Source organism: Rhinoderma darwinii, chromosome 8 (assembly GCF_050947455.1).
Source record: "Rhinoderma darwinii isolate aRhiDar2 chromosome 8, aRhiDar2.hap1, whole genome shotgun sequence".
NCBI classification, from domain to species: domain Eukaryota; kingdom Metazoa; phylum Chordata; class Amphibia; order Anura; family Rhinodermatidae; genus Rhinoderma; species Rhinoderma darwinii.
This window is the reverse complement of record NC_134694.1, coordinates 77,288,682-77,303,665: the sequence shown is the minus strand read 5'-3', so window position 1 is coordinate 77,303,665 and position 14,984 is coordinate 77,288,682.

Below are 14,984 nucleotides of genomic sequence, written 5' to 3'. Positions count from 1 at the left end.
GCTTTTGGAGCTCAAATTTAGCTGGAATGGTTTTCGAGTGTCATGTCGCATTTGCAAAGCCTCTGAGGTACCAAAACAGTGGAAACCTCCCAAAAGTCCCTTTAGGGGACTGGAACGAGTGATCATTACGTCGCTGGTACAATACATTGCAATACTAATGTATTGCAGTATAATATAATTTTTACAGGCTCCTGTAACAGCGCGATCGCTCTTCCTGTCCATTAGTCCCGGGTGTCAGCTGTAATACACAGCGGACACCTACAGAATATGGAGCGGGCGCATTGCATGAGCCCGCTCCATATATAACCCCCCACACCACGATATGCTATTAAGTCGTTGTGAGCGAAGGCGTTAATGCGCAGCGGATGGTGAAAATTTAAATTTTCCACTGATATGCCATTTTAATGAACAATTTGTTGTGCCCAGTTTGTGCCACTGAGGGCAAATACCTCATACAATGTTGAGCGGGTTCTCCCGGATATAAAATATCATATATGTGGACGTAAGCTGGTGTTTGGGCACGCTGTGGGGCTCAGAAGGGAGGGAACGCCAATTGGCTTTTGGAGCGCAGATTTTGCCTGGTAACTGTTCTGTTTGGGGTTTTGGTGGTATTTCAGTTTATAATGTGGGGGTATGTGTAAACTGGGCAGAGAACATCAGGACATAATAAGAGGGTATAATAATTCGGTAAATAAATAATCTGCAGATATGTGGCAGGCGTCGCACTTATAAATGGCGCCCGATCTTATCCGCTTTTGGAGACTACACAATTTCTGTCGCTATATTCTGAGAGCCAGAACTTTTTTTAGATTTTCTTCACCGGAGCTGTTTGAGGGCTTATTTGTTGCGGAACAATCTGTAGTTTTCATTGGTACCATTTTAGGGTACATGTGATTTTTTTAATCACTTTTTATTAGACTTTTTTGGCAAGCAAAGTGACAAACAACATAAATTCTGACAATGTTTTTTGTCTTTACAGTGTTCACCGTGCGCTATAAATGACATTTTACTTTATTCTGCGGGTCGATACGATTACGGCGATATCATATGTATATAGTTTTTTTTATAATTTGTGGCGTTTGCGCAATAAAATCTCTTTTCTATAAAATTATTAATTTTTTGTGTCATCATATTCTGAGAGCCATAACTTTTTTATTTTTAGTCAAAAAAGCTGTGTAAGGGCTTGTTTTTTGCAGGATGGGTTGTAGTTTTTATTGGTACTATTTTGGGGTATATGTGACTTTTTGATCACTTTTTAGTGTATATTTTGTCAGGGTTGATGACCAAAAAATAGTGATTCTGACATTGTTTTTTAATTTATTTTTTTTGCGGTGTTCACCGTGCGGGAAAAATAATATTATAGTTTTATAGTTTGGGTCGTTCCGAACACGGCGATACCAAATATTTGTACTTTATTAACATTTTCATCTTTTTCCTATAATAAAAGTCTTATTATAGGAAAAAAAAGCAATTTTTTTTTTTTTTTACACTTTTATAAAACATTTTTATTACTTTTTTTTTTACTTGTTTTACTTGAAGACCTGCAGCACTGATGGCTGCTATAATACATTACACTACCTAAGTAGTGTAACGTATTATAAACTGTCAGTGTGACGCTGAGTGTCACACTGAAAGGAAACTTATGAGGACAGGCCTCCGGCTGGTTCTCATAGGCTGCCGTGCATGGCAGACCCGGGGGCTGTTGTATGGCCTCCGGTTTTGCCTTATAACCGACTGCAGCACCTGCAATCGGTCCCCGGGAAAGTTTGTTGCTACAACAAACTTTCCTTGCGATCACATGACCGGGACCTGAACCAATTAGGTCCCGATCATGTCTCCGGGACAAGAGGCAGGGGATAACAGCGCGATCCGGGTGTCAGCGCTACTCTGAGACACCCGGATCGCGCTTTTAACACCCACCGTGAATTCACGTTGGCGCTGCACAAAACCCAGCAAGTGCCGACGTGAATTTACTGTGGGCGGTCGGGAAGCGGTAATGACCAAGCTATTTTTTGCGTTTTTCCATCGTCACATTCCAAGAGCTATAACTTTTTTATTTTTGCGTCGACATAGCTGTATAAGGTCTTGTTTTTTGCGAGAGAAGTTGTGTTTTTTAATAGCACCATTTTGGGGTACATATAATTTATTGATTAACTTTTATTAACTTTTTTGGGGGGGTAATGGAAGAAAACACATAAATTTTGCCACGCTTTTCTGCGTCTTAGATTTACGCCGTTTACTGTGTGGCATAAATAATTAAAAACGTTATTCAGTGGGTCATTACGATTGTGGCGATACCAAATTTATATAGATTTGGTATGTTTTGCTATTTGTACACAGTAAAAACACTTTTTTTTCAAAATTATTTGTTTTTGTGTCGCCATGTTTTAAGAGCCATAATTGTTTTATTTTTATGCCGATACAGCTGTCTGAGGGCTTGTTTTTTGCGGGATGACTAGTTTTTATTGGTACCATTTTGGAGTACATTGGACATTTTGACCACTTTTCATCACATTTTTTGGAAGGCAGGATGAACAGAAAATAGCTATTCTGGCATTGTTTTTTATTTTATTTTTTACGGCATTCACTGGGCGGGTTAAATAACATAATCAGTTTATAGGTGGGGTCCTTACAGATGCAGCGATACCAAATATGTGTAATGTTTTAATTTTTTTTAATTTTTTTTCATGTTAAAGTATTTTATAAGGGAAAAAAGAGGGTTTTTCATTTTTTTTATTTAGGATTTTTATTTATTTATTATTTATTTATTTATTATTAACTTTATTAAACTTTTTGATCATTTTATTTTTAGTCCCACTAGGGGACTTCAATATGCAATCTTCTGATCGTTTTTATAATACACTGCAATACTTCTGTATTGCAGCGTATTATTGCCTGTCAGTGTAAAACTGACAGGCACCTGCTAGGTCATGTCTCAGGCGTGGCTTAGCAGGCATCCACTACAGGCAGACCTGAAGGCTTTTGTTACAATCCATTGGCACCCTGTGATCGCAATTGCAGGGTGCCGGTGGGGTAAGAGAGGGAGCTCCCTCCCTCCAAAACCACTTGGATGCGCGCTCGCTATTGAGCGCCGCATCTAAGGGTTAAACGGGTGAGATTGATGTTGAGATCGATCCTGCCAGTTAGTGTGTGTGTCCGGCTGTCCGGATTATCCGGCACAGGACACCCGTGCTGGGCTTACGTCAGAGCTCCGTGAAGAGGCGGCGCTCTGGCATAAGTACCCTTAACGGCTGCCGTGAAAAGGCGTATTGGCAGTCGTTAAGGGGTTAATGCATGAGCCCCAATGTGTGGATCAAAATCAAACACCTAGCAATGCAGTCACCTATACAAACATTTGTGAAAGAATGGGTCGTTCTAAAGAGCTGACTGAATTCTAGCGTGATCCTGTAAAAGGACGCCACCATTGCAACAAGTCAGTTCCAGACATTTCTTCTCTCCACGAGCAACTGTGAGTGTTATTATAGCAAAGTGGAAGCATAAAGGAACGACAGCAACTCATCCACAAAGTGACAGACGACGTAAAGTTACAGATCGAGGTCTCCGATTGCTGAGGCGCATAGTGCAGAAAAGTCGCCAACACTTTGCTGACTCAATAGCTGCAGAGTTCCAAACCTCCTGTGGCACTAACATGCTCACAAAAACTCTGCGCCGGGAGCTTCATGGCATGGGTTTCTATGGTCTAGCAGCTGCATGCATGCCTTATATTACCAAGCACAATGCCAAGCTTCGGAAGAAGCGATGTAAAGCACGCTGCCACACTGGAGCAGTGGAAACGTGTTCTGTGGAGTGACGAGTCACACTTCTCTATCTGGCAGTCTGATGGATGAGTCTGGGTTTGGTGAGTGCCAAGAGTATGTTACCTACCTGACTGCATTGTGCCAACTGTAAATACTGGTGAAGGAGGGATAATGCTATGGGGTTGTTTTTCAGGGGTTGGCCTAAGCCCCCTTAAGTTCCAGTGAAGGGAAATCTTAATGGGGTTGTCCTGTTTCAACAAATTAATAATTTTTTTTGTATATTTAAAAGTTATACAATTTTCAAATATACTTTCTGTACTCATTACGCATGGTTTTCAAGATCTCTGCTTATTGTCACTTTGTGGAAAATTCAAAATTCATTCTGTCCAGGGTCATGTGATGGACACACAGGTGCTGGGATCATTACGAGACACAGCTCTGATACACATATTAAAACTCTAGCGAGACATGCACCTGTGGGTCCATCACCTGACCGTTGACAGAATTGTATCCACTGGAAGTAAACAATAAATGTTCTAAGTTCATAACTTAGATGTGATTGATAATAGGTGGATCCTGCGTATCAGAGACTAAATAATACCTCCATACCGTGACTAGATACCACCACAATATAATTACTGAATAATACCTCTATACTGTGAATGAATAACACCACCACCACACAGTGACTAAATAATACCACCATACAGTGACTGAATAAAACCAACATACTGTCACTAGATTACAACACAATATAATGACTGGATAATACCTCTATACTGTGAATGAATAACACCACCATACTGTAATGACAAGGTAGGGAGACAGACAGGTGAGCCCTAATCTACCCGCCACTCAGTCCCTGCCTACTTGCAACGACCCGTCCTAAGCGACGGGGTACAACTGGGCAACGGTCCCTACGCTCAGTAAGTGCAAGACAGGCAAAACAGACAGGGATACACAGAAGCTAGGGAAACGGGGCAGCTGCCCACGGAGACACCGTGAGCAACAAGAGTGGTGAACGAGCCGAGTCAAACCAGGAGTGAGCGAGGTACAAAACGCTGAGCAGGAGAGTGGTCAGAAAGCCAAGGTCAATAACAAACAGAGGATCAGTAGTACAAGCAGCAACAGCAAGCCAGGAAACATGCATAGAAGAATCACAGACAAAGGAGGAACAGGAAAGGCAGGTATAAATGGACAGTGGGTGGGAACTAGCTCCGTCTGACCAGGCTGTGATAGGCTCTCCCACTCCTAAGCCTGCCATCCTGTGTGGTGGAAGATGGAGTCAGTCTCACAGACATAGGAGCAGGTGCAGACTGATTGCCCACGGGCGTCGACACAGAACCTGTGTCTGGCAAATCCTTTACAGTACCCCCCCCTTTTATGAGGGGCCACCGGACCCTTTCTAGGTGGACCTGGTTTATTGGGGAAACGAAGGTGGAACCTCCTGAGCAATACCCCAGCGTGAACATCCCGGGTGGGTACCCAAGTCCTCTCCTCAGGCCTGTATCTTCTCCAATGGACCAGGTACTGGAGGGAGCCTTGGACCATCCTGCTGTCCACAATCTTGGCCACCTCGAATTCTACCCCCTCAGGGGTGAGAACAGGGACCGGAGGTTTTCTCGAGGGAGCCAAGGACGGGGAGCAGCGTTTAAGGAGGGAGGCATGAAAGACGTCGTGCACTCGAAAAGACGGGGCAACTCCAGTCGGAAGGAGACAGGGTTAAGGACTTCAATGACCTTGTACGGCCCTATAAACCGGGGAGCAAATTTCTTAGACGGGACTTTAAGGCGCACATTTTTAGAAGATAGCCACACCAGATCCCCGACCACAAACAAGGGGTACGGGGTACAACTAGGCGACGGTCCCTATGCTCAGTAAGCGCAAGACAGACAAAGCAGACAGGGATACACAGAAGCTAGGGAAACGGGGCAGCTGCCCACGGAGACACCGTGAGCAACAAGAGTGGTGAACGAGCCGAGTCAAACCAGGAGTGAGCGAGGTACAAAACGCTGAGCAGGAGAGTGGTCAGAAAGCCAAGGTCAATAACAAGCAGAGGATCAGTAGTACAAGCAGCAGCAGCAAGCCAGGAAACAAGCATAGAAGAATCACAGGCAAAGGAGGAACAGGAAAGGCAGGTATAAATAGACAGTGGGCGGGAACTAGCTCCGTCTGGCCAGGCTGTGATAGGCTCTCCCACTCCTAAGCCTGCCATCCTGAGTGATGGAAGATGGAGTCAGTCTCACAGACATAGGAGCAGGTGCAGACTGATTGCCCACGGGCGTCGACACAGAACTTGTGTCTGGCAAATCCTTTACACATACACTGACTGAATAACACCACCACCATACAGTGAGTGAACAATAGCACCATACACTGACTGAATAATATCACCGTACACTGACTGAATAATATCACCGTACGCTGACTGAATAATATCACTGTACACTGACTGAATAATATCACCGTACACTGACTGAATAATATCACCATACACCGACTGAATAATACCACCATACACTGACTGAATATCACCATACATTGACCGAATAATATCACCATACACTGGCTGAATAATATCACCATACACTGACTGAATAATACCACCATACACTGACTGAATAATATCACCATACACTGACTGACTAATATCCCCATACACTGACTGAATAATATCACCATACACTGAATGAATAATATCACCATACACTGACTGAATAATATCACCATAGACTTACTGAATAATACCACCATACACTGACTGAATAATATCACCGTACATTGACCTAATAATATCACCATACACTGGCTGAATAATATAACCATACACTGACTGAATAATATCACATACACTGACTGAATAATACCACCATACACTGACTGAATAATATCACCATACACTGACTGAATAATACCACCATACACTGACTGAATAATATCACCATACACTGACTGAATAATATCACCATACACTGAATGAATAATATCACCATACACTGACTGAATAATATCACCATACACTGACTGAATAATACCACCATACACTGACTGAATAATACCACCATACGCTGACGGAATAATATCACCATAAGCTGACTGAATAATATCACCATATACTGACTGAATAATATCCCCATGCACTGACGGAATAATATCACCATGCACTGATTGAATAATATCACCATACATTGACCAAATAATATCACCATACACTGGCTGAATAATATTACCATACACTGACTGAATAATATCACCATACACTGACTGAATAATACCACCATACACTGACTGAATAATATCACCATACACTGACTGAATAATACCACCATACACTGACTGAATAATATCACCATACACTGACGGAATAATATCACCATGCACTGATTGAATAATATCACCATACATTGACTGAATAATATCACCATACACTGGCTGAATAATATCACCATACACTGACTGAATAATATCACCATACACTGACTGAATAATACCACCATACACTGACTGAATAATATCACCATACACTGACTGAATAATACCACCATACACTGACTGAATAATATCACCATACACTGATTGAATAATATCACCATACACTGAATGAATAATATCACCATACACTGACTGAATAATATCACCATACACTGACTGAATAATACCACCATACACTGACTGAATAATACCACCATACGCTGACTGAATAATACCACCATACGCTGACTGAATAATATCACCATACGCTGACTGAATAATATCACCATATACTGACTGAATAATATCCCCATGCACTGACAGAATAATATCACCATGCACTGATTGAATAATATCACCATGCACTGATTGAATAATACCACCATACCATGACTAAATAATACCTACATACCGAGTCTGAATAATATCATTATACAGTGACTGACTAATACCACTATTCAGCAATTGAATAATACCACCAGGCAGTGACTAAATAATATCAGCATACAGTGACTAAATAATACCACCATACACTGACTGAATAATACCCCCATACAATGACTGAATAATATCTTCATTCAGTGACTGAATAATACCACCATACACTGACTGAATAATACCACCATACAGTGATTAAATAATACCTCCATACAGTGACTGAATAATACCACCATACTGTGACTGAATAACACTATGGGAACAAAAAAGTTGTGCGCAACCTTGCGAACATTTCAAAATGTCTAATAGGGAAACATTCTAGCCTTGTAGCCAAGTCTACCTCCCCCACACAAGGAAACTATAACTAAGCCCCACTCCACCAGACATTTTATTTAGGATGTATTCACAAGTTTCGTTCATATTGCTTTTTGCTGCAATTTTCACAAAATTAAATACAGCAAAAACTGCAATATGGCTGCAACACGTAAATATACTCTTAGGGTAGGAACACACACAGCGTAAACACTACAGATTTTCCGCAACGGATTTCATTGTGGAATATCTGCTGCATACTACAGTAGTAGCAGAGTGGATGAGATTTGAACAAATCACATGGACTACAGCGTCATGGACTACAGAGGCCGGGCTGCGCTCAGAACAGAATAATGCCTGACTATGACTATGGCCAGGGTAAGTATAAGCTTTTTTTTTTATTCCTGCAGTGTTTCTGCAGTGGACAGGTGGAATTCCCTGCGGTTTCCAGGATACTCTGTGTACTCATATATGGACAGTGATGTCAAGGGCTTCCCTGGGCTCATCGTGTAAAGTAGCGCTGTGCCCAGGGAGTACTTGATGAGTGAGGGAGCTCCCTCTGCTCCTTCACTCTGTACTAATGCTGACGCAGGGAGTTGACTCTTCCCTGCTTCAGCATTGAGTTCAACTGTAACTGCATCCTGAGTACGCAGATACAGTTGACACCAGGACATAACCCCGGCCACCCGGGACAGCGGGATACTGCACAGAATATGGGACTGTCCTGCTGAAACCCCGGACGGGTGGTAGGTATGCATGAATCAACATAGATTAAACTAAAGCTGCTGCTCTTACCATACTCCTGAGGTCCTTGGAGGAGTCTTCATAGTGGCAGTAGCAGAGGAGAGAGGAGAGCTGCGGGGGGCCCTGTAGGCACCGAGTCTGTGTGCTGGACAGGCTGTGCTGATTAGTGGAACAGACAATAGCCCCTGATGACTGCTGCTCCCCCAATCAGCGCTCATTTCACACTGCAAGGAGAGGAAGGTACATTTCTCCTTTCTATCGTGTGGCCCATCCGTGAACTCCCCCCCTTTTTTTTTTTACTTCTCAGTCCGGTGGGGAGCGAGGGAAGGGGCTGTAAAAAAATCATTTTTATATAAAAAATGTATTACTCTCATTGGTGACGCCACCCGCAAGGAGCCGCCCTAGGCACTGGAACTCCAGTGCCTAGTGGTGAATACGGCTCTGGGTCTCAGTGCAGGATACAGCTGCTCTATATACAGGATACAAAGAAGCTGTATCTCAAAAAGTTAAGTTCACTTCAGGGCAAAATGAGACCTCAATCCTGTGTGCTTTACATCTTTTAAAGGGGTTGTCTGGTTTAAGCAAATTAAGAATTGTATCCACTGGAAATCTATAAACAGGCTGTAACTCAGGATCAGTATAAAATATTGGTCTGACAGAAATTGACAATGGAAGAGGAATTTTATTGGTCGGCTGCTCACATTTCGTTTCCTGGCAGCTCACAGTAAAGGAGGAAGCAGTGTGGGACAAGTCATATTGAGACTGGCACTAAGTTAGTATAATAAATATTTTCAGTATTATCTTAAGGGTATGACCAAGCCATCACAATTTCTGCTTCAGGAAGACGAAAGGCTAAAATTGCCCCTTGAGATAATATTTGCAAATTTACTCAACTCCTAAATGTACAATATATCTCTAAGTAAATGTAAAATGATTTTTATATGTAAAGATACTCTCCAACCACATGTTTGTGTAAGTTTGCAAAGCAGTGGTTTAAGCATCCAAATATGTGTGATGTAAACAGGAAACAAGTTAGAAATTTCAGAGGTAGAGGTTTTAGTTTTGGTTTTTTTAACACGTTTTCTGACCAGTGTAGTTATTTTTATGTTCACATTAGATACAATTAAACATCAATGTTGTAGTCCCTTGTTCAGTGGTGTGTTAGGGCCTTTTCACTTCAGCGTCAGGTTCTGTTCATCGGTTCCGTTCGACCTTTCTGTCGGAGGAGCCGATGAACGGAAAGCCGAACGGAAATCATAGCTTCCGTTTGGAAGCAGTACTATTGAAATCACTGGTAATGCAAACAGAAGCTATGGTTCCCATTCGGCTTTCAGTTCATCGGTTCCTCCGATGGAAAGGTCGAACGGAACCCGATGCTGATGTGAACATAGCATTAGGCTGCATTTTTTTATTTATGTTTTTGCAGAATTTGTTGCAGATATTGATATAGGTTTTTGAGCCAAAGCCAGAAGTGGACCCAGAAGGAAGGAAAAGTAGAAGTAGTCCTTTCTTTACACTTCCCATTCCTTTTAAAACACTTCTGGTAATAGCTAAAAAATAGTGCATCAAAATCTGCACCAAAACCTGCAGCAAAAACTCAATGTGTGAATCCAGCCAAAATAGAAGTGATTACAGCTCTTGACTGTGATATAGTGCTAAATTGAGTCTCTGCTGCTACAAACTGGAACGTTTATGGTCTCATTTTGCATCCAAAAGCTGTTTGGCACAACATCCTTTACAATATCTTTTCAATGTTTACATTTTACTTTATGGAAATGTTTTAAATTGCTAAAATTTATTTCTGTTTGTCCTAGTAGTCCCCAAAAGGGCAATCTGCATAGTTCAGACAGCAGACAATTACATTCTTGAACAAGCGTAAAAATATTAATTTCCAAATGACTGAAAGCAGGAAACGTGTGACAGTCCAATCTGAAGTCTTGAAGTGGACGCAGACAGAGATACATTAATATTTGCTAGGTCTGCCAAATTGCTTTGCCAACAGTATATAATCAAAGTGACAGCATGGCATGATTAGAATCAGTGTTGCAATTATACCAGTAAAGGTCTTTGTCAAATGGAAACACATTAGCTACCGCACTAACATATAACTTTTCTGTTCCCAAATGATCTGTTTGTTGCTGCTAGAGCTTTGCTTTGTGCAGTAAAACATAAGGTAAAGTAAAGTAAAGTCCTGGACAGCAACCTAAGATATAACACTGTGACAAATGTAGTCTGATACAAATTTGACTAAACTAATCTAAGCCGCCCGCAAGTCTTCAGTAGCCCGTGCAGCTTTTATTGCCATTAGTGGTACTGCTGCTCGTGACTTACATACAGTACTATCTCATGAATAGTAAAAAAGACTATGCCCCAGGTTAAAAATGTACAAAAGGTGTCAAAATTCACACAGTGCTACAACAGATAACCTGTCTCTTTGTGATGTAATGACCACACCAGCCACCATGTATAATTCTGCTGGTTAACAGTTACATGTTGCTATACAATGTCCTGTTTTTCCTTATAGTGATATCTATTTCTGAAATGATTAACTTTTTTGTTTCTTAGATCAGCAGAGGAATAACAGAAACGGCACCACTCTTGACCATGGGTCATGTAAGGTTTAGCTCCATTTGAATAGTGCTGAGCTGCAATACCAAGTATAGTCCATAAACAAGAGTGGCGCTGTTGTGAAAAAAACATAAGCAGACCTTTTTGTCTGATCTCATACACCTATGAGTTGGGCATAAATGTAAATATTCAACCCTGATCCAGCAAACATGACTATATTTTTTATATTGGGGATTCACATAAAGAACTGAATATACACAAATAAAATTGTGATCATAAGTTTACATATCCTATACAGAATTTATAAGATTTGTAAAAAAAAATACGAGTGATCCTGCAAAACACCATTTTTTAATTTAGGAATATTGGTCAGACAAATATTTTTAGAATCACTGAATTGTGTGTATTCTTTAGTAATGATAACTTAAATCACACAGACTGCCCTGATCAAAAGTTTTCAAAAGTTCACACCCAGCTTAAGATGACAATGAAGTTTATGTATCCATACTATTGCCTTGTTTGATTGTAAATTGTGTGTATAAATAATCAATCGCTCACATTTACTAAGGTGTATCTTACGATATTATTGGTAAAGAAGATAGATGATTTACACCATATTTATTAAGAAGTGCATGCCTTTTTATTAAATTTGGCACATTTTACACTGTATTAGAGGCAGAATAAAAATCTATGCATGTTATGTACAGGAATAGATATGCAACAAAACTTGCATTATTTTCAGGCTTTCAACTTAATAAATTTGACCACAATTTCTCTTATTGGAAACCACACCAATTTTTCTTGTCACTTTCCAAATTTGGTGTGTGATAAGAAAAGTCGCTTTTTTGACTGCAAATTTGACGCACTTTGCGATTTGCAACATTTGTAGTATACACCAAACCGGGTGTAAACTGCATGATAAATGTGGGCCATTGTTTTTCTTAGCCCTTGATCTAATCTGCTCATTCCTCTCAAACGGCGGTCAACTGAACCTTCCCCTGTAGCACAATGGCTGGATAAAGTGAGCCAAATCTCGAGGACGGAAGAACTGTCCAGTTGGGAATTGGGAACCGATTCTTAAATATCTAATTCTGTGGAAACCCTGGTTCGAATTCCTCCTACAACCCTTAATTTGCCCAATTCTAAACCCTAGGGCGTGGAAATATGTTCTGATATTTGACGGATGCTATCAGTGCCAAAATGTGAATGTATTACTATATGACCAATATCACCCTTGTTTTACATTTTTTGTGGTTACATGTTTTCTACTGTTTATCCTCTGTATGAAGAGATAATTTGGTCCCATTCACAGAACATGTTTGAAAATGTATTTGCCTATCGAGCGGCTTTATCTCTTATATTACTTGGATATTCTGTTACTTTATTGATGTATTCTAGGTGTGTGTGTGTGTGTGTGTGTGTGTGTGTGTGTGTGTGTGTGTGTGTGTGTGTGTGTGTGTGTGTGTGTGTGTGTGTGTGTCTTATTGCTGTATTTTCTGATGCTTTTGAAAACAAAAAAATCCAAAGATTTCAAAATGTCAAACTTAAACTTTGATCAAGAAGTGAAAAATTATGAGTCCTGGTAATACCAAGCAACTATCAGGTAGACCTAGAGAGATTTTGGACACAACTGCCACTAAAATTTGTCGAAACGCAAAGAAAAAGCAACTTCTACTGAAATCCAGGCTTCTCTGAAACAAAGTGATACATGCAGCAACGCCACAGTCCAGCCTGCTAAGTTTTGAACAAAATGATTTGGAGTGATAAAACCAAGATAAAACTTTATGGTCACAATTATTAATGCTATGTTTGGAGGGGAGTTGGCAAGGCTTATGTCTATTAAGAGATTCACGCCATTCGTAGAGGGGTATCTCTGCTGATTTTGGAGTGTGTGAGCTACAGCAGCACAGGGTACTTAGCTGCTCATGGGGTACACTTGGATTTTCCAACATGGCATTGATCTGAAACATAAGGTCAGGTCAACCCTTCAGTGAATGCAGCAGAAGTGAAGGTTCTGGAGTGGTCACCATAGTCTCCTGACCTCAACATCTTTGAGCCACTTTGGGGACAACTCAGGGTTCACTTCTCTCGGGTAACAAGAAACCAGCAGAAGTTTTGTGGAGAAGGAAACCTCATGTAACCCAATATAATTATAAGATAGGTAAAGAAAAGTATTAACAAAGTTACTCAATGGGGCAGATTTGCTAAGTTTTCTAAGATGAATAAGATGAATAAATTTAGACCAGACAGTCTGAAGATGGTCCACATTTATCACAATGGTGAATGCTGTATGATAAATTTGTGCATCTTGTAAGATATGCTAGACACTTTTCTCTTCCTTATACCAACTCTTGGTTGGCATACTTTTCAAAAGTGTCTAGTGAGGTGCAAACATCTGTTCTTAAATTCCTCGAAAATTAAATGTGACAAAATGCACCAAAATTTCCCGCATTTTTCAACACATTCTAGCTGGGCGCTGGCGTTGACTTACACTATAATATACGACAGTCTTGTGGCGTAAATTATAATAAATTTGATGGGCCTTGGTGGCCACTCCCTTTCCCTGAAGCCAAGCCACCTCTCCACAAAAGTGACAAGGGTGGCGCAAAAAGCCCAAAAGTCTTTGGGGCCCTTTTGCAACCTTTTCTGGCAAGGAAAGGTTGATAAATTACCCCCATAGTGTTTTGGTTTGTGGCGTTTTGGCATCGTTTTTGTGTTCAGTGGCGTTGTTTTCAAAAGGCAACATGTTCTCGATATGGGGTTTTCTTTCTGCTGTTTTTCCCATAAGCTTCTCTAAAAGACTTCAAAAATGGCAGAAAAAAATGCATATTCTAAATGTTTCTAAATAACAAAATTGCACCAAATGCTTGTGAAATGCTTGTGAATCCTTGTTTACACAGTGCAGATTTTCTGCAGATTTTTCATGCATTTTTTTATGCCAAAACCAGGAACAGAACCTAAACAGAAGAAATATATAAAGGAAAGATTTATAGGTCTCCTCTCATATCCAATTCTGATTTTGGCTTAAAAAAATGCATGCAAAATTTGTAGCAAATCTGCACTGTGTGACCTAACATTAGCTTTTATTGATAGAACCTGACACAAAGAAGAGACTGTTCAAAGTCAGAATTCACAAGTTAACCACAAGATGCTGTGAAGCAGTAGCAAATACACCTAAGGAGTGAAACAGGACTAAAGAGGCAAAATAGGTCATTATCATCCATCATCATCATACTTATATATAAAAGGCAAAGCGTGTTGCCAACGACTCACTTCATGTCTGATTGGCTGCAGTGGTCACATGGTGTAAACACTTCAGCCAATCAGTGGCAGGTTGAAGAATACATACATAGTGTTAACTCTAAGAGCTAATTCACACGAGCATGTTCAATCCGTGATATACTGCCCGTATTTTGGCAGTACCGAACACACTGCAGGGAACCGGGCTCCTAGCATCATAGTTATCTATGACGCTAGGAGTCCCTGCCTTGCTACGGAAAACAGTCCCGTACTGAAAACATAATTACAGTACGGGACAGTTTTCCCGCAGCGAAGCAGGGACTCCTAGCATTATAGGTAACTATGATGCTAGGAGCCCGGATCCCTGAAGTGTGTTCGGTCAGGGAAATACTGCCGAAATACGGTCTGAATATCACGGACTAAACATGCTCGTATGAATTAGCCCTGACTGCT